At 70.9% G+C, this 21817-nt stretch overlaps 6 pseudogenes; all 6 read left to right on the top strand.

The window, feature by feature from the left end:
* The first annotated feature begins 4510 nt into the window (after positions 1 to 4510).
* Positions 4511 to 4630, top strand: LOC148756193 (5S ribosomal RNA; annotated as a pseudogene).
* A 1238-nt stretch (positions 4631 to 5868) lies between these two features.
* Positions 5869 to 5988, top strand: LOC148756192 (5S ribosomal RNA; annotated as a pseudogene).
* A 4702-nt stretch (positions 5989 to 10690) lies between these two features.
* Positions 10691 to 10810, top strand: LOC148756191 (5S ribosomal RNA; annotated as a pseudogene).
* Positions 10811 to 12048: 1238 nt separating this feature from the next.
* On the top strand, positions 12049 to 12168 carry LOC148756190 (5S ribosomal RNA; annotated as a pseudogene).
* A 4704-nt stretch (positions 12169 to 16872) lies between these two features.
* LOC148756189 (5S ribosomal RNA) lies at positions 16873 to 16992 on the top strand (annotated as a pseudogene).
* A 1236-nt stretch (positions 16993 to 18228) lies between these two features.
* LOC148756188 (5S ribosomal RNA) lies at positions 18229 to 18348 on the top strand (annotated as a pseudogene).
* The last annotated feature ends 3469 nt before the right edge of the window (positions 18349 to 21817 follow it).

Below are 21817 nucleotides of genomic sequence, written 5' to 3'. Positions count from 1 at the left end.
CTCTTCTTAGTGCTCTTCGCCGAGGCAGGCCGTCAGCCTGCAGCAGCCAGCCGCGTCTAGGTCGCCGCCGCCGCCACCGCCATCGCAGGGCTCCCTCTCGCTCCCCGACCCTGCCGCCGCCGCAACCCCCAACGCCCAAGCCCAGGGCTGCCTGCCGGCGCAGGCTTCCACCAGGCTCTCTCCATCCCAGGACGTGCCGGTCCTTTGCACCTCGGCCCGAGCCCAGGGGACGCCCATCCCTGCGCCTGCCCCTGGGCCCCGAGACACAGGATCGGCGTGTCCTCGGGCAAACGGGACGCCCACCCGCCCCGCCCCACCGGAGTCTTCTGTCTCCGCGGGCAGGCACCTCTCCCCACACCCCCGCGCGTCCCCTCCCGTCTCCCACAAGAGCCAGGAGCCCTCCCTTCCCGCCGGCCACGGTGTCCCCGACACAAAGGGCACAAAGAGCCGGGACAAACCAGGGGACGGCGGGAGCAGCACCCCAACACACCACGCGCCATCGACTCCAGGGGAGACCGCCACAAGGGAAGAGCAGGCACGCAGGCACACAATCCTCACAACCAGGGTGCCTGGGGGCTGCCACTCTCCTCCCGCGGGCGGGTCCCTGGGCGGGGCTCAGAGCCCACTGGCCCTCCGGAGACCCTGGCGGCCTGCCCCGGGGGCTTCAATGGTGACTGCCAACGCCAGGGCAATGCCTCCTTGGCGGAGCCCAGCCCCGGGCACGACCACACTCCGGTGGAGAAGCCACCACTTCAACACAGCCTCAGTGCGTCTGTCCCAGTCCGTGTGCCCGAATGTGCGTCCCTCCCACCCTCCCCCACCCCATGTCTGTCTGGCTCTGTGACGTGCCTGTTGGGTTCTGGCTCTGGCTCAGGAGCTCTCTCCCCGCGTGCCAGCCCCCTCTTTCTCTGTCTCTGTCCATGTCTCTCTGTATGTCTAGACACATACATGTACATATACGTGTATATTTCCATCTCGCTCCCTCTTACTCCTCCTCCCGTTCTGTCTGTCTGTCCCTGTCCTGCGGGGACTCTAGTCCCTCTGCCCGCACAAGAACGCAGGATTTGGCGAGGCCAAGAAGGAACACCCACAGAGCCACGGATAGGGGGCTCATAGCACCATGTCTCACGGGCGGCTGGCTTGGAGACACGGCAAGCCGGAGCCGCCCGATCCCCCACCTGCTGGCCGATTCTCTGCCAACCAACAGACCCACCAAGCCGGCCCACTGCAGTCCGCGCCCCTCTGCAATTTGCAGTCCACCATCCGCGCTTCCTAGCTTGGCCACCGCAGCTCTGCCGGTGTCCAATGGCCAACTGGCAACAGCTGAAGGCCAAGCGGTAACAGCTGATGTCAGTGCAGCCCCACGCAGTACCCCCGTCCCCCGGTACCCCCGTCTCCCCGTCACCCCTGTCTCCGTTCCCCCGGTTCCCCGTCTTCCTGTCCCCCGTCTCCCGGGTCCCCCGTCCCCACGTTCCACCATCCCCCCTATTCCGGTCCCCCCCGTCCCCTGTTCCCCCCGTCCCCTGATCCCCCTGTTCCCCCGTACCCCCATCCACCCTCTCCCAGTCCACCCGTCCCCCGGTGCCCCCGTCCCCCCAGTGCCCCATCCCCGTCCCCCGCTCCCCCGTCCCCCCAGTCCCCCCACGCCCCTGGTCCACCCGTCCCCCATTCCCTCGTCTCCCGGTCCCCCCCTCCCCGGGTCCCCCGACCCCCGTTCCCCCGTCTCCCGGTCCTCCGTCTCGCGGTCCACCTGTCCCCCGGTCCCCCAGTCCCAACGTCTCCCCGTCCCCCCGTCCCTCCTTCGCCTGGTCCCCCCGTCCCCCCATACCCCCGGTCTCCCGTTCCCCGGTCCCCCGTCGCCTCCTGGTCCCCCGGTCCCCCGGTTCCCCCGGCGCCCAGGCGCCCTTCTACCGGTCCCCCCGTTCCCCGGTCGCCCCGTCTCCCGGTCCCCAGTCTCCCGGTCCCCTGTCTCCCGGTCGCCCGGTCTTCCGGTCCCCCGGTCCTCTGTCCAGTGTTACCCCCTTCCCCCGGTCCCCCGGTCCCCCCATCTCCCTGTCCCTCTGTCTCCCGGTCCGGCCGCACACCCATCCCCCCGTCTCCCGGTCCCCCGTCTCCCGGTCGCCCGGTCCCCAGGTCCCCCGTCTCCCGGTCCCCTCATCCCCTGGACCCCCAACCCCCGGTCCCTGGTCCCCCGGTCCCCCAGTCCCCCGGTTCCCCCATCGCCCTGGCCCCCGTCTACCGATCCCCCAGTTCTCCGTTCGCCCCGTCTTCCGGTCCTCCCGTCCCACAGTCTCCCGTCTCCCGGTGTCCCATCTCCCGGTCACCCCGTCCCCGGTCCCCCGTCTCGCGGTCCCCCGTCTCCTAGTCGCCCCGTTCCCCGGTACCCGATCTCCCGGTCCCCTCATCCCCCAGTCCCCCAACCCCCGGTCCCCCGGTCCCCCCGTCCCCCGGTCCCCGGTCCCCCGGTCCCCCCATCTCCCGGTCCACTGGTACCCCCGTCCCCCCAGTCCATTCATGCCCCTGGTCACCCCGTCGCCCGGTCCCCTATCCCCCGGTCCCCCCAACCTCCGGTCCCCCGGTCCGCGGGTCCCCTGGTCCCCCCATCCGCCGTTCCCCCGGTCCCCCCGTCTCCGTTGCCCCGGTCCCCTCATCCCCCGGTCCCCCCGTCCCCCGGTCCCCCCGACCCTCCAGTCCCCCTGTCCCTCTGTCTCCCGGTCCCCCCGTCACCCCGTCCCCCCGGCCCCAGGTCCCCCATCTCCCGGTCCCCCCGTCTCACGGTCCCCCGTTCCCCCGTTTCCCGGTCCCCCCCTCCCCATGTCCCTCGTCCCCCAGTACCCTCGTACTCCTGTCCCTCCATCCACCGGTCTCCTGGTCCCTCCGTCCCACCGTCCGCCAGTCCCACCGTCCTCTCATTCCCCCAATCCCCCAGTCCCCCAGTCTCCCTGTCCCTCAATTCCCCGGTCTCCCTTTCCCCTGGTACCGTGTCCCCCCATCTCCCGGTCCCCCCGTCCCCTGGTCCCACTGTCTCCCAGTACCCAGTCCCCCTGTCCCCCCGGTCCCCCGGTCCCCTTGTCCCCCCATCCCCCAGTCCCCCCGTCCCCCCGGCCCTCTCGTACTCCCGTCCCCCCATCTTCCGGTCACCCCTTCCCCCCGTCCCACATGCCCCCGTCTCCCAGACCCCCCGTCCCCCGGTTCTCCCAGTTCCAACGGTCTCCCTGTCCCCCTGCCCCCCTTCCCCCATCTCCTGGTACCCCGTCCCCCGGTACCCCCGCCCCGGGTTCCTACAGTCCCACCGTTCTCCCTGTCCCCCCCCTTACACCCGTCTCCCGGTCCCCTGTCCCCCGGTCCTCCCGTCCCCCGGTCCCCCTGTCCCCCCGTTCTGTCTGTCGGTCCCTGTCCTGCGGGGACTCTAGTCCCTCTGCCCGCACAAGAACCCAGGATTTGGCGAGGCCAAGAAGGAACACCAACAGAGCCACGGATAGGGGGCTCATAGCACCATGTCTCACGGGCAGCTGGCTTGGAGACACGGCAAGCCGGAGCCGCCCGATCCCCAACCTGCCGGCCGATTCTCTGCCAACCAACAGACCCACCAAGCCGGCCCACTGCAGTCCGCGCCCCTCTGCAATTTGCAGTCCACCATCCGCGCTTCCTAGCTTGGCCACCGCAGCTCTGCCAGTGGCCAATGGCCAACTGGCAACAGCTGATGGCCAAGCGGTAACAGCTGATGTCCGTGCAGCCCCCACGCAGCACCCCTCCACGCGAGGCCCAGAGCCTGGAAAGTGCTCTCTGCAAGTCTGTCCCCACAGTCCCCGTCTGTCTCTCTCCGCCTACCTCTTGCTCCGTCTCTGGCCTTCTCTCATCCTCTCTCTCAACACCCTGGGTCAGGAGAGGTGATGTGTAGCCAGTGAAGTGACCAGTGATCGGGCGGGACGCCGGTCGCTGATGAGGGGCGAGGGCCCAGACAGAAGGCTGTGTGACGAAGGGTGGCGGCAGTCTGGAGGTGCTGCCCCCTGGTCGCGGGTGGCTCTCCCTGGCTTTGGGCCAGTGGGTGGGGCCGGCCAGGGCCAGGGCCTGGGTTGCACGTCCCTAGGGTGGAGGGGACTGAGAGGACCCTGCGACCCCCTCGGTGGCCCTGAGTGGTGGGGACAGCACAGCAGCAAGGGGGGTGTGCGGTTGTGGGGCTGGGGGGGGGATGAGAGGGGTTGGGGTAGGGGGGCGTGGTAAAAGCCATTCCGGGCGTGGGGAGTCCCAGGATGCCAGGGCGCCCAGACATATGTCACAGTCAGGGAAGTGACAGAGGCCTGTGGAGCCACTGGGGGGCGCGAAGGGGCCTCGCTGCGGGCCAGGAGTAGCCCGCCGCCCACACCAGCGGCGACCGGAGGAGGCGGGGAGCGGGCGGGAGGCACTCGGGCAGACATGCTCGCCACCCGAGCGGCCCAGCAGCATGGCGCGTGCGCTCAGGAGGCAAGTCGGGAGCAGGCTCTTGGAGTGCCGGGAGCCGGGTCCCAGTGCCTAAGGCCATACCACCCTGAACGCAGCAGATCTCGTCTGATCTCGGAAGCGAAGCAGGGTCTGTCCTGGTTAGTACTTGGATGGGAGACCGCCTGGGAATACCTGTTGGCTTTTGCTAGCGTCTCCTTTTGCATCGCCGCTCCGGCGTGGCTCCCTCCGAACCCCTGCCGCCCCTTGCCCCTCTGCAGCCTCCCAGCCAGCCGCAGGTCCCCCTGACCAGCAGAGGGTCAGCCGCCCGGCACTACAAGCTGGCAGCCCCGGCCGCACACCAGGCCCGTGGGCCAGGGCTCCCCCCCCACACCCTCCTCTCAGTCCTCTTCGGTCCCGCAGGCCGTCATCGCGAATCCTTCGCCGACGCGCGGTCGCCGCCACCGCCACCTGCGCCAAAGCCACCGCCACCACCGGGCTCCCCACACCCCCCCCCCCAGCGCTGCCCTCGCCCCCGCCCCTGTCCCCGCCCCCGCCGCCGCCACCGCCAAACTCCCTCAAACTCCCTCCTGTGCTCTCCCCACCTCGGCCGCCAGCACCGCGCTCCCCATCTCCGCCACCAGTGCTGCCCTCTCCCCCTCCCCCGCCCCCGCTGCCGCCATTGCCGCACTCCCTCAATTCCCTCCTCTGCTCTCCCCGCCTCCAGCACCCCCATCTTCCCGCCCCCGCCCCAGCCCCCGCCGCCACCAATGCCATACTCGCTCAGTCTCCCGCCTCTGCTCTCCCGGCCTCCGCCGCCAGCACCGCCCTCACGCCCTCCCCAGCCCCCGCCGCCACCGCCGCCGCCATCGGCCCCCGTGTCCCAGCGCCCACCGTCAAAGCCCCCATTGTCGCCGCCGCCATCGCCGCCCTGGCGCCATCCACGCGGTTGCCATCGCCTACCTCGCCACCCTCCCCTGCCTCCGCCGCCGCCGCCGCCGCCGCCGCCGCCGCAGCCGCCCCCGCCGCCGCCGCGGGGTCCTCCCACAACTCCCAGGCCCAGGGTTGCCTGCTGGTGCAGGCCTCCACCAGCCTTGGGGCTGCGGTTGGGGGTAAACCTGGTGGCGGTAGGGGGGCGGGTTGTATGCCGGTCTGGGTGCGGGGAGTCCCAGGATGCCAGAGTTCCACGACTTCTGGCACCATCAGGGAAGTGGCAGTGTCCCATGGAGCCCCGGGTGGCGCGAAGGGGCCTCGCTGTCGGCCAGGAGTAGCCCGCCGCCCACGCCAGGGGCATTAGGAAGAGGCGGGGAGCCGGACTGGGGGGGGACGCGGTGCTGGCAGAGCCGGCCCGCGGGTCGATGCTCGCCACCGGAGCGGCTCATCTGCATGGCGGGCGCTCACGAGACAGGCCGGGAGCAGGCTCTTGGGGCGCGGGAGCCGGGTCCCAGCGTCTACGGCCATACCACCCTGAACGCGCCCGATCTCCTCTGATCTCGGGAGCTAAGCAGGGAGGGGCCTGGTTAGTACTTGCATGGGAGACCGCCTGGGAATACCTGTAGGCTTTTGCTCGCCTCTCCTTTTGCGCCGCCGCCCCGGCGTGCCTCCCTCCGAATCCCTGCCGCCCCTTGCCCCTCTGCAACCCCTGCAGCCGCCCAGCCAGCCGAAGGACCCCCTGGCCAGAGGAGGGACAGCCGCCCAGCACTACAAGCTCGCATCCCCGGCCGCACACCAGGCCTGTCGGCCAGGGCTCCCCCCCTCTCCCTCTTCTTAGTGCTCTTCGCCGAGGCTGGCCGTCAGCCTGCAGCAGCCAGCCGCGTCTAGGTCGCCGCCGCCGCCACCGCCATCGCAGGGCTCCCTCTCGCTCCCCGACCCTGCCGCCGCCGCAACCCCCAACGCCCAAGCCCAGGGCTGCCTGCCGGCGCAGGCTTCCACCAGGCTCTCTCCATCCCAGGACGTGCCGGTCCTTTGCACCTCGGCCCGAGCCCAGGGGACGCCCATCCCTGCGCCTGCCCCTGGGCCCCGAGACACAGGATCGGCGTGTCCTCGGGCAAACGGGACGCCCACCCGCCCCGCCCCACCGGAGTCTTCTGTCTCCGCGGGCAGGCACCTCTCCCCACACCCCCGCGCGTCCCCTCCCGTCTCCCACAAGAGCCAGGAGCCCTCCCTTCCCGCCGGCCACGGTGTCCCCGACACAAAGGGCACAAAGAGCCGGGACAAACCAGGGGACGGCGGGAGCAGCACCCCAACACACCACGCGCCATCGACTCCAGGGGAGACCGCCACAAGGGAAGAGCAGGCACGCAGGCACACAATCCTCACAACCAGGGTGCCTGGGGGCTGCCACTCTCCTCCCGCGGGCGGGTCCCTGGGCGGGGCTCAGAGCCCACTGGCCCTCCGGAGACCCTGGCGGCCCGCCCCGGGGGCTTCAATGGTGACTGCCAACGCCAGGGCAATGCCTCCTTGGCGGAGCCCAGCCCCGGGCACGACCACACTCCGGTGGAGAAGCCACCACTTCAACACAGCCTCAGTGCGTCTGTCCCAGTCCGTGTGCCCGAATGTGCGTCCCTCCCACCCTCCCCCACCCCATGTCTGTCTGGCTCTGTGACGTGCCTGTTGGGTTCTGGCTCTGGCTCAGGAGCTCTCTCCCCGCGTGCCTGCCCCCTCTTTCTCTGTCTCTGTCCATGTCTCTCTGTATGTCTAGACACATACACGTACATATACGTGTATATTTCCATCTCGCTCCCTCTTACTCCTCCTCCCGTTCTGTCTGTCTGTCCCTGTCCTGCGGGGACTCTAGTCCCTCTGCCCGCACAAGAACGCAGGATTTGGCGAGGCCAAGAAGGAACACCCACAGAGCCACGGATAGGGGGCTCATAGCACCATGTCTCACGGGCGGCTGGCTTGGAGACACGGCAAGCCGGAGCCGCCCGATCCCCCACCTGCTGGCCGATTCTCTGCCAACCAACAGACCCACCAAGCCGGCCCACTGCAGTCCGCGCCCCTCTGCAATTTGCAGTCCACCATCCGCGCTTCCTAGCTTGGCCACCGCAGCTCTGCCGGTGTCCAATGGCCAACTGGCAACAGCTGAAGGCCAAGCGGTAACAGCTGATGTCAGTGCAGCCCCACGCAGTACCCCCGTCCCCCGGTACCCCCGTCTCCCCGTCACCCCTGTCTCCGTTCCCCCGGTTCCCCGTCTTCCTGTCCCCCGTCTCCCGGGTCCCCCGTCCCCACGTTCCACCATCCCCCCTATTCCGGTCCCCCCCGTCCCCTGTTCCCCCCGTCCCCTGATCCCCCTGTTCCCCCGTACCCCCATCCACCCTCTCCCAGTCCACCCGTCCCCCGGTGCCCCCGTCCCCCCAGTGCCCCATCCCCGTCCCCCGCTCCCCCGTCCCCCCAGTCCCCCCACGCCCCTGGTCCACCCGTCCCCCATTCCCTCGTCTCCCAGTCCCCCCCTCCCCGGGTCCCCCGACCCCCGTTCCCCCGTCTCCCGGTCCTCCGTCTCGCGGTCCACCTGTCCCCCGGTCCCCCAGTCCCAACGTCTCCCCGTCCCCCCGTCCCTCCTTCGCCTGGTCCCCCCGTCCCCCCATACCCCCGGTCTCCCGTTCCCCGGTCCCCCGTCGCCTCCTGGTCCCCCGGTCCCCCGGTTCCCCCGGCGCCCAGGCGCCCTTCTACCGGTCCCCCCGTTCCCCGGTCGCCCCGTCTCCCGGTCCCCAGTCTCCCGGTCCCCTGTCTCCCGGTCGCCCGGTCTTCCGGTCCCCCGGTCCTCCGTCCAGTGTTACCCCCTTCCCCCGGTCCCCCGGTCCCCCCATCTCCCTGTCCCTCTGTCTCCCGGTCCGGCCGCACACCCATCCCCCCGTCTCCCGGTCCCCCGTCTCCCGGTCGCCCGGTCCCCAGGTCCCCCGTCTCCCGGTCCCCTCATCCCCTGGACCCCCAACCCCCGGTCCCTGGTCCCCCGGTCCCCCAGTCCCCCGGTTACCCCATCGCCCTGGCCCCCGTCTACCGATCCCCCAGTTCTCCGTTCGCCCCGTCTTCCGGTCCTCCCGTCCCACAGTCTCCCGTCTCCCGGTGTCCCATCTCCCGGTCACCCCGTCCCCGGTCCCCCGTCTCGCGGTCCCCCGTCTCCTAGTCGCCCCGTTCCCCGGTACCCGATCTCCCGGTCCCCTCATCCCCCAGTCCCCCAACCCCCGGTCCCCCGGTCCCCCCGTCCCCCGGTCCCCGGTCCCCCGGTCCCCCCATCTCCCGGTCCACTGCTACCCCCGTCCCCCCAATCCATTCATGCCCCTGGTCACCCCGTCGCCCGGTCCCCTATCCCCCGGTCCCCCCAACCTCCGGTCCCCCGGTCCGCGGGTCCCCTGGTCCCCCCATCCGCCGTTCCCCCGGTCCCCCCGTCTCCGTTGCCCCGGTCCCCCCATCCCCCGGTCCCCCCGTCCCCTGGTCCCCCCGACCCTCCAGTCCCCCTGTCCCTCTGTCTCCCGGTCCCCCCGTCACCCCGTCCCCCCGGCCCCAGGTCCCCCATCTCCCGGTCCCCCCGTCTCACGGTCCCCCGTTCCCCCGTTTCCCGGTCCCCCCCTCCCCATGTCCCTCGTCCCCCAGTACCCTCGTACTCCTGTCCCTCCATCCACCGGTCTCCTGGTCCCTCCGTCCCACCGTCCGCCAGTCCCACCGTCCTCTCATTCCCCCAATCCCCCAGTCCCCCAGTCTCCCTGTCCCCCAATTCCCCGGTCTCCCTTTCCCCTGGTACCGTGTCCCCCCATCTCCCGGTCCCCCCGTCCCCTGGTCCCACTGTCTCCCAGTACCCAGTCCCCCTGTCCCCCCGGTCCCCCGGTCCCCTTGTCCCCCCATCCCCCAGTCCCCCCGTCCCCCCGGCCCTCTCGTACTCCCGTCCCCCCATCTTCCGGTCACCCCTTCCCCCCGTCCCACATGCCCCCGTCTCCCAGACCCCCCGTCCCCCGGTTCTCCCAGTTCCAACGGTCTCCCTGTCCCCCTGCCCCCCTTCCCCCATCTCCTGGTACCCCGTCCCCCGGTACCCCCGCCCCGGGTTCCTACAGTCCCACCGTTCTCCCTGTCCCCCCCCTTACACCCGTCTCCCGGTCCCCTGTCCCCCGGTCCTCCCGTCCCCCGGTCCCCCTGTCCCCCCGTTCTGTCTGTCGGTCCCTGTCCTGCGGGGACTCTAGTCCCTCTGCCCGCACAAGAACCCAGGATTTGGCGAGGCCAAGAAGGAACACCAACAGAGCCACGGATAGGGGGCTCATAGCACCATGTCTCACGGGCAGCTGGCTTGGAGACACGGCAAGCCGGAGCCGCCCGATCCCCAACCTGCCGGCCGATTCTCTGCCAACCAACAGACCCACCAAGCCGGCCCACTGCAGTCCGCGCCCCTCTGCAATTTGCAGTCCACCATCCGCGCTTCCTAGCTTGGCCACCGCAGCTCTGCCAGTGGCCAATGGCCAACTGGCAACAGCTGATGGCCAAGCGGTAACAGCTGATGTCCGTGCAGCCCCCACGCAGCACCCCTCCACGCGAGGCCCAGAGCCTGGAAAGTGCTCTCTGCAAGTCTGTCCCCACAGTCCCCGTCTGTCTCTCTCCGCCTACCTCTTGCTCCGTCTCTGGCCTTCTCTCATCCTCTCTCTCAACACCCTGGGTCAGGAGAGGTGATGTGTAGCCAGTGAAGTGACCAGTGATCGGGCGGGACGCCGGTCGCTGATGAGGGGCGAGGGCCCAGACAGAAGGCTGTGTGACGAAGGGTGGCGGCAGTCTGGAGGTGCTGCCCCCTGGTCGCGGGTGGCTCTCCCTGGCTTTGGGCCAGTGGGTGGGGCCGGCCAGGGCCAGGGCCTGGGTTGCACGTCCCTAGGGTGGAGGGGACTGAGAGGACCCTGCGACCCCCTCGGTGGCCCTGAGTGGTGGGGACAGCACAGCAGCAAGGGGGGTGTGCGGTTGTGGGGCTGGGGGGGGGATGAGAGGGGTTGGGGTAGGGGGGCGTGGTAAAAGCCATTCCGGGCGTGGGGAGTCCCAGGATGCCAGGGCGCCCAGACATATGTCACAGTCAGGGAAGTGACAGAGGCCTGTGGAGCCACTGGGGGGCGCGAAGGGGCCTCGCTGCGGGCCAGGAGTAGCCCGCCGCCCACACCAGCGGCGACCGGAGGAGGCGGGGAGCGGGCGGGAGGCACTCGGGCAGACATGCTCGCCACCCGAGCGGCCCAGCAGCATGGCGCGTGCGCTCAGGAGGCAAGTCGGGAGCAGGCTCTTGGAGTGCCGGGAGCCGGGTCCCAGTGCCTAAGGCCATACCACCCTGAACGCAGCAGATCTCGTCTGATCTCGGAAGCGAAGCAGGGTCTGTCCTGGTTAGTACTTGGATGGGAGACCGCCTGGGAATACCTGTTGGCTTTTGCTAGCGTCTCCTTTTGCATCGCCGCTCCGGCGTGGCTCCCTCCGAACCCCTGCCGCCCCTTGCCCCTCTGCAGCCTCCCAGCCAGCCGCAGGTCGCCCTGACCAGCAGAGGGTCAGCCGCCCGGCACTACAAGCTGGCAGCCCCGGCCGCACACCAGGCCCGTGGGCCAGGGCTCCCCCCCCACACCCTCCTCTCAGTCCTCTTCGGTCCCGCAGGCCGTCATCGCGAATCCTTCGCCGACGCGCGGTCGCCGCCACCGCCGCCTGCGCCAAAGCCACCGCCACCACCGGGCTCCCCACACCCCCCCCCCAGCGCTGCCCTCGCCCCCGCCCCTGTCCCCGCCCCCGCCGCCGCCACCGCCAAACTCCCTCAAACTCCCTCCTGTGCTCTCCCCACCTCGGCCGCCAGCACCGCGCTCCCCATCTCCGCCACCAGTGCTGCCCTCTCCCCCTCCCCCGCCCCCGCTGCCGCCATTGCCGCACTCCCTCAATTCCCTCCTCTGCTCTCCCCGCCTCCAGCACCCCCATCTTCCCCGCCCCCGCCCCAGCCCCCGCCGCCACCAATGCCATACTCGCTCAGTCTCCCGCCTCTGCTCTCCCGGCCTCCGCCGCCAGCACCGCCCTCACGCCCTCCCCAGCCCCCGCCGCCACCGCCGCCGCCATCGGCCCACGTGTCCCAGCGCCCACCGTCAAAGCCCCCATTGTCGCCGCCGCCATCGCCGCCCTGGCGCCATCCACGCGGTTGCCATCGCCTACCTCGCCACCCTCCCCTGCCTCCGCCGCCGCCGCCGTCGCCGCCGCCGCCGCAGCCGCCCCCGCCGCCGCCGCGGGGTCCTCCCACAACTCCCAGGCCCAGGGTTGCCTGCTGGTGCAGGCCTCCACCAGCCTTGGGGCTGCGGTTGGGGGTAAACCTGGTGGCGGTAGGGGGGCGGGTTGTATGCCGGTCTGGGTGCGGGGAGTCCCAGGATGCCAGAGTTCCACGACTTCTGGCACCATCAGGGAAGTGGCAGTGTCCCATGGAGCCCCGGGTGGCGCGAAGGGGCCTCGCTGTCGGCCAGGAGTAGCCCGCCGCCCACGCCAGGGGCATTAGGAAGAGGCGGGGAGCCGGACTGGGGGGGGACGCGGTGCTGGCAGAGCCGGCCCGCGGGTCGATGCTCGCCACCGGAGCGGCTCATCTGCATGGCGGGCGCTCACGAGACAGGCCGGGAGCAGGCTCTTGGGGCGCGGGAGCCGGGTCCCAGCGTCTACGGCCATACCACCCTGAACGCGCCCGATCTCCTCTGATCTCGGGAGCTAAGCAGGGAGGGGCCTGGTTAGTACTTGCATGGGAGACCGCCTGGGAATACCTGTAGGCTTTTGCTCGCCTCTCCTTTTGCGCCGCCGACCCGGCGTGCCTCCCTCCGAATCCCTGCCGCCCCTTGCCCCTCTGCAACCCCTGCAGCCGCCCAGCCAGCCGAAGGACCCCCTGGCCAGAGGAGGGACAGCCGCCCAGCACTACAAGCTCGCATCCCCGGCCGCACACCAGGCCTGTCGGCCAGGGCTCCCCCCCTCTCCCTCTTCTTAGTGCTCTTCGCCGAGGCAGGCCGTCAGCCTGCAGCAGCCAGCCGCGTCTAGGTCGCCGCCGCCGCCACCGCCATCGCAGGGCTCCCTCTCGCTCCCCGACCCTGCCGCCGCCGCAACCCCCAACGCCCAAGCCCAGGGCTGCCTGCCGGCGCAGGCTTCCACCAGGCTCTCTCCATCCCAGGACGTGCCGGTCCTTTGCACCTCGGCCCGAGCCCAGGGGACGCCCATCCCTGCGCCTGCCCCTGGGCCCCGAGACACAGGATCGGCGTGTCCTCGGGCAAACGGGACGCCCACCCGCCCCGCCCCACCGGAGTCTTCTGTCTCCGCGGGCAGGCACCTCTCCCCACACCCCCGCGCGTCCCCTCCCGTCTCCCACAAGAGCCAGGAGCCCTCCCTTCCCGCCGGCCACGGTGTCCCCGACACAAAGGGCACAAAGAGCCGGGACAAACCAGGGGACGGCGGGAGCAGCACCCCAACACACCACGCGCCATCGACTCCAGGGGAGACCGCCACAAGGGAAGAGCAGGCACGCAGGCACACAATCCTCACAACCAGGGTGCCTGGGGGCTGCCACTCTCCTCCCGCGGGCGGGTCCCTGGGCGGGGCTCAGAGCCCACTGGCCCTCCGGAGACCCTGGCGGCCCGCCCCGGGGGCTTCAATGGTGACTGCCAACGCCAGGGCAATGCCTCCTTGGCGGAGCCCAGCCCCGGGCACGACCACACTCCGGTGGAGAAGCCACCACTTCAACACAGCCTCAGTGCGTCTGTCCCAGTCCGTGTGCCCGAATGTGCGTCCCTCCCACCCTCCCCCACCCCATGTCTGTCTGGCTCTGTGACGTGCCTGTTGGGTTCTGGCTCTGGCTCAGGAGCTCTCTCCCCGCGTGCCTGCCCCCTCTTTCTCTGTCTCTGTCCATGTCTCTCTGTATGTCTAGACACATACACGTACATATACGTGTATATTTCCATCTCGCTCCCTCTTACTCCTCCTCCCGTTCTGTCTGTCTGTCCCTGTCCTGCGGGGACTCTAGTCCCTCTGCCCGCACAAGAACGCAGGATTTGGCGAGGCCAAGAAGGAACACCCACAGAGCCACGGATAGGGGGCTCATAGCACCATGTCTCACGGGCGGCTGGCTTGGAGACACGGCAAGCCGGAGCCGCCCGATCCCCCACCTGCTGGCCGATTCTCTGCCAACCAACAGACCCACCAAGCCGGCCCACTGCAGTCCGCGCCCCTCTGCAATTTGCAGTCCACCATCCGCGCTTCCTAGCTTGGCCACCGCAGCTCTGCCGGTGTCCAATGGCCAACTGGCAACAGCTGAAGGCCAAGCGGTAACAGCTGATGTCAGTGCAGCCCCACGCAGTACCCCCGTCCCCCGGTACCCCCGTCTCCCCGTCACCCCTGTCTCCGTTCCCCCGGTTCCCCGTCTTCCTGTCCCCCGTCTCCCGGGTCCCCCGTCCCCACGTTCCACCATCCCCCCTATTCCGGTCCCCCCCGTCCCCTGTTCCCCCCGTCCCCTGATCCCCCTGTTCCCCCGTACCCCCATCCACCCTCTCCCAGTCCACCCGTCCCCCGGTGCCCCCGTCCCCCCAGTGCCCCATCCCCCGTCCCCCGCTCCCCCGTCCCCCCAGTCCCCCCACGCCCCTGGTCCACCCGTCCCCCATTCCCTCGTCTCCCGGTCCCCCCCTCCCCGGGTCCCCCGACCTCCGTTCCCCCGTCTCCCGGTCCTCCGTCTCGCGGTCCACCTGTCCCCCGGTCCCCCAGTCCCAACGTCTCCCCGTCCCCCCGTCCCTCCTTCGCCTGGTCCCCCCGTCCCCCCATACCCCCGGTCTCCCGTTCCCCGGTCCCCCGTCGCCTCCTGGTCCCCCGGTCCCCCGGTTCCCCCGGCGCCCAGGCGCCCTTCTACCGGTCCCCCCGTTCCCCGGTCGCCCCGTCTCCCGGTCCCCAGTCTCCCGGTCCCCTGTCTCCCGGTCGCCCGGTCTTCCGGTCCCCCGGTCCTCCGTCCAGTGTTACCCCCTTCCCCCGGTCCCCCGGTCCCCCCATCTCCCTGTCCCTCTGTCTCCCGGTCCGGCCGCACACCCATCCCCCCGTCTCCCGGTCCCCCGTCTCCCGGTCGCCCGGTCCCCAGGTCCCCCGTCTCCCGGTCCCCTCATCCCCTGGACCCCCAACCCCCGGTCCCTGGTCCCCCGGTCCCCCAGTCCCCCGGTTCCCATATCGCCCTGGCCCCCGTCTACCGATCCCCCAGTTCTCCGTTCGCCCCGTCTTCCGGTCCTCCCGTCCCACAGTCTCCCGTCTCCCGGTGTCCCATCTCCCGGTCACCCCGTCCCCGGTCCCCCGTCTCGCGGTCCCCCGTCTCCTAGTCGCCCCGTTCCCCGGTACCCGATCTCCCGGTCCCCTCATCCCCCAGTCCCCCAACCCCCGGTCCCCCGGTCCCCCCGTCCCCCGGTCCCCGGTCCCCCGGTCCCCCCATCTCCCGGTCCACTGGTACCCCCGTCCCCCCAGTCCATTCATGCCCCTGGTCACCCCGTCGCCCGGTCCCCTATCCCCCGGTCCCCCCAACCTCCGGTCCCCCGGTCCGCGGGTCCCCTGGTCCCCCCATCCGCCGTTCCCCCGGTCCCCCCCGTCTCCGTTGCCCCGGTCCCCCCGTCCCCCGGTCCCCCCGTCCCCCGGTCCCCCCGACCCTCCAGTCCCCCTGTCCCTCTGTCTCCCGGTCCCCCCGTCACCCCGTCCCCCCGGCCCCAGGTCCCCCATCTCCCGGTCCCCCCGTCTCACGGTCCCCCGTTCCCCCGTTTCCCGGTCCCCCCCTCCCCATGTCCCTCGTCCCCCAGTACCCTCGTACTCCTGTCCCTCCATCCACCGGTCTCCTGGTCCCTCCGTCCCACCGTCCGCCAGTCCCACCGTCCTCTCATTCCCCCAATCCCCCAGTCCCCCAGTCTCCCTGTCCCCCAATTCCCCGGTCTCCCTTTCCCCTGGTACCGTGTCCCCCCATCTCCCGGTCCCCCCGTCCCCTGGTCCCACTGTCTCCCAGTACCCAGTCCCCCTGTCCCCCCGGTCCCCCGGTCCCCTTGTCCCCCCATCCCCCAGTCCCCCCGTCCCCCCGGCCCTCTCGTACTCCCGTCCCCCCATCTTCCGGTCACCCCTTCCCCCCGTCCCACATGCCCCCGTCTCCCAGACCCCCCGTCCCCCGGTTCTCCCAGTTCCAACGGTCTCCCTGTCCCCCTGCCCCCCTTCCCCCATCTCCTGGTACCCCGTCCCCCGGTACCCCCGCCCCGGGTTCCTACAGTCCCACCGTTCTCCCTGTCCCCCCCCTTACACCCGTCTCCCGGTCCCCTGTCCCCCGGTCCTCCCGTCCCCCGGTCCCCCTGTCCCCCCGTTCTGTCTGTCGGTCCCTGTCCTGCGGGGACTCTAGTCCCTCTGCCCGCACAAGAACCCAGGATTTGGCGAGGCCAAGAAGGAACACCAACAGAGCCACGGATAGGGGGCTCATAGCACCATGTCTCACGGGCAGCTGGCTTGGAGACACGGCAAGCCGGAGCCGCCCGATCCCCAACCTGCCGGCCGATTCTCTGCCAACCAACAGACCCACCAAGCCGGCCCACTGCAGTCCGCGCCCCTCTGCAATTTGCAGTCCACCATCCGCGCTTCCTAGCTTGGCCACCGCAGCTCTGCCAGTGGCCAATGGCCAACTGGCAACAGCTGATGGCCAAGCGGTAACAGCTGATGTCCGTGCAGCCCCCACGCAGCACCCCTCCACGCGAGGCCCAGAGCCTGGAAAGTGCTCTCTGCAAGTCTGTCCCCACAGTCCCCGTCTGTCTCTCTCCGCCTACCTCTTGCTCCGTCTCTGGCCTTCTCTCATCCTCTCTCTCAACACCCTGGGTCAGGAGAGGTGATGTGTAGCCAGTGAAGTGACCAGTGATCGGGCGGGACGCCGGTCGCTGATGAGGGGCGAGGGCCCAGACAGAAGGCTGTGTGACGAAGGGTGGCGGCAGTCTGGAGGTGCTGCCCCCTGGTCGCGGGTGGCTCTCCCTGGCTTTGGGCCAGTGGGTGGGGCCGGCCAGGGCCAGGGCCTGGGTTGCACGTCCCTAGGGTGGAGGGGACTGAGAGGACCCTGCGACCCCCTCGGTGGCCCTGAGTGGTGGGGACAGCACAGCAGCAAGGGGGGTGTGCGGTTGTGGGGCTGGGGGGGGGATGAGAGGGGTTGGGGTAGGGGGGCGTGGTAAAAGCCATTCCGGGCGTGGGGAGTCCCAGGATGCCAGGGCGCCCAGACATATGTCACAGTCAGGGAAGTGACAGAGGCCTGTGGAGCCACTGGGGGGCGCGAAGGGGCCTCGCTGCGGGCCAGGAGTAGCCCGCCGCCCACACCAGCGGCGACCGGAGGAGGCGGGGAGCGGGCGGGAGGCACTCGGGCAGACATGCTCGCCACCCGAGCGGCCCAGCAGCATGGCGCGTGCGCTCAGGAGGCAAGTCGGGAGCAGGCTCTTGGAGTGCCGGGAGCCGGGTCCCAGTGCCTAAGGCCATACCACCCTGAACGCAGCAGATCTCGTCTGATCTCGGAAGCGAAGCAGGGTCTGTCCTGGTTAGTACTTGGATGGGAGACCGCCTGGGAATACCTGTTGGCTTTTGCTAGCGTCTCCTTTTGCATCGCCGCTCCGGCGTGGCTCCCTCCGAACCCCTGCCGCCCCTTGCCCCTCTGCAGCCTCCCAGCCAGCCGCAGGTCGCCCTGACCAGCAGAGGGTCAGCCGCCCGGCAGTACAAGCTGGCAGCCCCGGCCGCACACCAGGCCCGTGGGCCAGGGCTCCCCCCCCACACCCTCCTCTCAGTCCTCTTCGGTCCCGCAGGCCGTCATCGCGAATCCTTCGCAGACGCGCGGTCGCCGCCACCGCCGCCTGTGCCAAAGCCACCGCCACCACCGGGCTCCCCCCCCCCCCCCCCCGCCAGCGCTGCCCTCGCCCCCGCCCCTGTCCCCGCCCCCGCCGCCGCCACCGCCAAACTCCCTCAAACTCCCTCCTGTGCTCTCCCCACCTCGGCCGCCAGCACCGCGCTCCCCATCTCCGCCACCAGTGCTGCCCTCTCCCCCCCCCCCCGCCCCCGCTGCCGCCATTGCCGCACTCCCTCAATTCCCTCCTCTGCTCTCCCCGCCTCCAGCACCGCCATCTTCCCCGCCCCCGCCCCAGCCCCCGCCGCCACCAATGCCATACTCGCTCAGTCTCCCGCCTCTGCTCTCCCGGCCTCCGCCGCCAGCACCGCCCTCACGCCCTCCCCAGCCCCCGCCGCCACCGCCGCCGCCATCGGCCCCCGTGTCCCAGCGCCCACCGTCAAAGCCCCCATTGTCGCCGCCGCCATCGCCGCCCTGGCGCCATCCACGCGGTTGCCATCGCCTACCTCGCCACCCTCCCCTGCCTCCGCCGCCGCCGCCGCCGCCGCCGCAGCCGCCCCCGCCGCCGCCGCGGGGTCCTCCCACAACTCCCAGGCCCAGGGTTGCCTGCTGGTGCAGGCCTCCACCAGCCTTGGGGCTGCGGTTGGGGGTAAACCTGGTGGCGGTAGGGGGGCGGGTTGTATGCCGGTCTGGGTGCGGGGAGTCCCAGGATGCCAGAGTTCCACGACTTCTGGCACCATCAGGGAAGTGGCAGTGTCCCATGGAGCCCCGGGTGGCGCGAAGGGGCCTCGCTGTCGGCCAGGAGTAGCCCGCCGCCCACGCCAGGGGCATTAGGAAGAGGCGGGGAGCCGGACTGGGGGGGGACGCGGTGCTGGCAGAGCCGGCCCGCGGGTCGATGCTCGCCACCGGAGCGGCTCATCTGCATGGCGGGCGCTCACGAGACAGGCCGGGAGCAGGCTCTTGGGGCGCGGGAGCCGGGTCCCAGCGTCTACGGCCATACCACCCTGAACGCGCCCGATCTCCTCTGATCTCGGGAGCTAAGCAGGGAGGGGCCTGGTTAGTACTTGCATGGGAGACCGCCTGGGAATACCTGTAGGCTTTTGCTCGCCTCTCCTTTTGCGCCGCCGCCCCGGCGTGCCTCCCTCCGAATCCCTGCCGCCCCTTGCCCCTCTGCAACCCCTGCAGCCGCCCAGCCAGCCGAAGGTCCCCCTGGCCAGAGGAGGGACAGCCGCCCAGCACTACAAGCTCGCATCCCCGGCCGCACACCAGGCCTGTCGGCCAGGGCTCCCCCCCTCTCCCTCTTCTTAGTGCTCTTCGCCGAGGCAGGCCGTCAGCCTGCAGCAGTCAGCCGCGTCTAGGTCGCCGCCGCCGCCACCGCCATCGCAGGGCTCCCTCTCGCTCCCCGACCCTGCCGCCGCCGCAACCCCCAACACCCAAGCCCAGGGCTGCCTGCCGGCGCAGGCTTCCACCAGGTTCTCTCCATCCCAGGACGTGCCGGTCCTTTGCACCTCGGCCCGAGCCCAGGGAACGCCCATCCCTGCGCCTGCCCCTGGGCCCCGAGACACAGGATCTGTGTGTCCTCGGGCAAACGGGACGCCCACCCGCCCCGCCCCACCGGAGTCTTCTGTCTCCGCGGGCAGGCACCTCTCCCCACACCCCCGCGCGTCCCCTCCCTTCTCCCACAAGAGCCAGGAGCCCTCCCTTCCCGCCGGCCACGGTGTCCCCGACACAAAGGGCACAAAGAGCCGGGACAAACCAGGGGACGGCGGGAGCAGCACCCCAACACACCACGCGCCATCGACTCCAGGGGAGACCGCCACAAGGGAAGAGCAGGCACGCAGGCACACAATCCTCACAACCAGGGTGCCTGGGGGCTGCCACTCTCCTCCCGCGGGCGGGTCCCTGGGCGGGGCTCAGAGCCCACTGGCCCTCCGGAGACCCTGGCGGCCCGCCCCGGGGGCTTCAATGGTGACTGCCAACGCCAGGGCAATGCCTCCTTGGCGGAGCCCAGCCCCGGGCACGACCACACTCCGGTGGAGAAGCCACCACTTCAACACAGCCTCAGTGCGTCTGTCCCAGTCCGTGTGCCCGAATGTGCGTCCCTCCCACCCTCCCCCACCCCATGTCTGTCTGGCTCTGTGACGTGCCTGTTGGGTTCTGGCTCTGGCTCAGGAGCTCTCTCCCCGCGTGCCTGCCCCCTCTTTCTCTGTCTCTGTCCATGTCTCTCTGTATGTCTAGACACATACATGTACATATACGTGTATATTTCCATCTCGCTCCCTCTTACTCCTCCTCCCGTTCTGTCTGTCTGTCCCTGTCCTGCGGGGACTCTAGTCCCTCTGCCCGCACAAGAACGCAGGATTTGGCGAGGCCAAGAAGGAACACCCACAGAGCCACGGATAGGGGGCTCATAGCACCATGTCTCACGGGCGGCTGGCTTGGAGACACGGCAAGCCGGAGCCGCCCGATCCCCCACCTGCTGGCCGATTCTCTGCCAACCAACAGACTCACCAAACCGGCCCACTGCAGTCCGCGCCCCTCTGCAATTTGCAGTCCACCATCCGCGCTTCCTAGCTTGGCCACCGCAGCTCTGCCGGTGTCCAATGGCCAACTGGCAACAGCTGAAGGCCAAGCGGTAACAGCTGATGTCAGTGCAGCCCCACGCAGTACCCCCGTCCCCCGGTACCCCCGTCTCCCCGTCACCCCTGTCTCCGTTCCCCCGGTTCCCCGTCTTCCTGTCCCCCGTCTCCCGGGTCCCCCGTCCCCACGTTCCACCATCCCCCCTATTCCGGTCCCCCCCGTCCCCTGTTCCCCCCGTCCCCTGATCCCCCTGTTCCCCCGTACCCCCATCCACCCTCTCCCAGTCCACCCGTCCCCCGGTGCCCCCGTCCCCCCAGTGCCCCATCCCCCGTCCCCCGCTCCCCCGTCCCCCCAGTCCCCCCACGCCCCTGGTCCACCCGTCCCCCATTCCCTCGTCTCCCGGTCCCCCCCTCCCCGGGTCCCCCGACCCCCGTTCCCCCGTCTCCCGGTCCTCCGTCTCGCGGTCCACCTGTCCCCCGGTCCCCCAGTCCCAACGTCTCCCCGTCCCCCCGTCCCTCCTTCGCCTGGTCCCCCCGTCCCCCCATACCCCCGGTCTCCCGTTCCCCGGTCCCCCGTCTCCTGGTCCCGCGGTCCCCCGGGTCCCCCGGCGCCCAGGCGCCCTTCTACCGGTCCCCCCGTTCCCCGGTCGCCCCGTCTCCCGGTCCCCAGTCTCCCGGTCCCCTGTCTCCCGGTCGCCCGGTCTTCCGGTCCCCCGGTCCTCCGTCCAGTGTTACCCCCTTCCCCCGGTCCCCCGGTCCCCCCATCTCCCTGTCCCTCTGTCTCCCGGTCCGGCCGCACACCCATCCCCCCGTCTCCCGGTCCCCCGTCTCCCGGTCGCCCGGTCCCCAGGTCCCCCGTCTCCCGGTCCCCTCATCCCCTGGACCCCCAACCCCCGGTCCCTGGTCCCCCGGTCCCCCAGTCCCCCGGTTCCCCCATCGCCCTGGCCCCCGTCTACCGATCCCCCAGTTCTCCGTTCGCCCCGTCTTCCGGTCCTCCCGTCCCACAGTCTCCCGTCTCCCGGTGTCCCATCTCCCGGTCACCCCGTCCCCGGTCCCCCATCTCGCGGTCCCCCGTCTCCTAGTCGCCCCGTTCCCCGGTACCCGATCTCCCGGTCCCCTCATCCCCCAGTCCCCCAACCCCCGGTCCCCCGGTCCCCCCGTCCCCCGGTCCCCGGTCCCCCGGTCCCCCCATCTCCCGGTCCACTGGTACCCCCGTCCCCCCAGTCCATTCATGCCCCTGGTCACCCCGTCGCCCGGTCCCCTATCCCCCGGTCCCCCCAACCTCCGGTCCCCCGGTCCGCGGGTCCCCTGGTCCCCCCATCCGCCGTTCCCCCGGTCCCCCTGTCTCCGTTGCCCCGGTCCTCCCGTCCCCCGTTCCCCCCGTCCCCCGGTCCCCCCGACCCTCCAGTCCCCCTGTCCCTCTGTCTCCCGGTCCCCCGTCACCCCGTCCCCCCGGCCCCAGGTCCCCCATCTCCCGGTCCCCCCGTCTCCCGGTCCCCCGTTCCCCCGTTTCCCGGTCCCCCCCTCCCCATGTCCCTCGTCCCCCAGTACCCTCGTACTCCTGTCCCTCCATCCACCGGTCTCCTGGTCCCTCCGTCCCACCGTCCGCCAGTCCCACCGTCCTCTCATTCCCCCAATCCCCCAGTCCCCCAGTCTCCCTGTCCCCCAATTCCCCGGTCTCCCTTTCCCCTGGTACCGTGTCCCCCCATCTCCCGGTCCCCCCGTCCCCTGGTCCCACTGTCTCCCAGTACCCAGTCCCCCTGTCCCCCCGGTCCCCCGGTCCCCTTGTCCCCCCATCCCCCAGTCCCCCCGTCCCCCCGGCCCTCTCGTACTCCCGTCCCCCATTCTTCCGGTCACCCCTTCCCCCCGTCCCACATGCCCCCGTCTCCCAGACCCCCCGTCCCCCGGTTCTCCCAGTTCCAACGGTCTCCCTGTCCCCCTGCCCCCTTCCCCCATCTCCTGGTACCCCGTCCCCCGGTACCCCCGCCCCGGGTTC

The sequence above is a fragment of the Rhinolophus sinicus genome, chromosome 12 (assembly GCF_057876585.1).
Source record: "Rhinolophus sinicus isolate RSI-liver-muscle chromosome 12, RSI-T2T, whole genome shotgun sequence".
NCBI classification, from domain to species: domain Eukaryota; kingdom Metazoa; phylum Chordata; class Mammalia; order Chiroptera; family Rhinolophidae; genus Rhinolophus; species Rhinolophus sinicus.
This window is presented reverse-complemented; position numbering and strand designations above follow the sequence as displayed.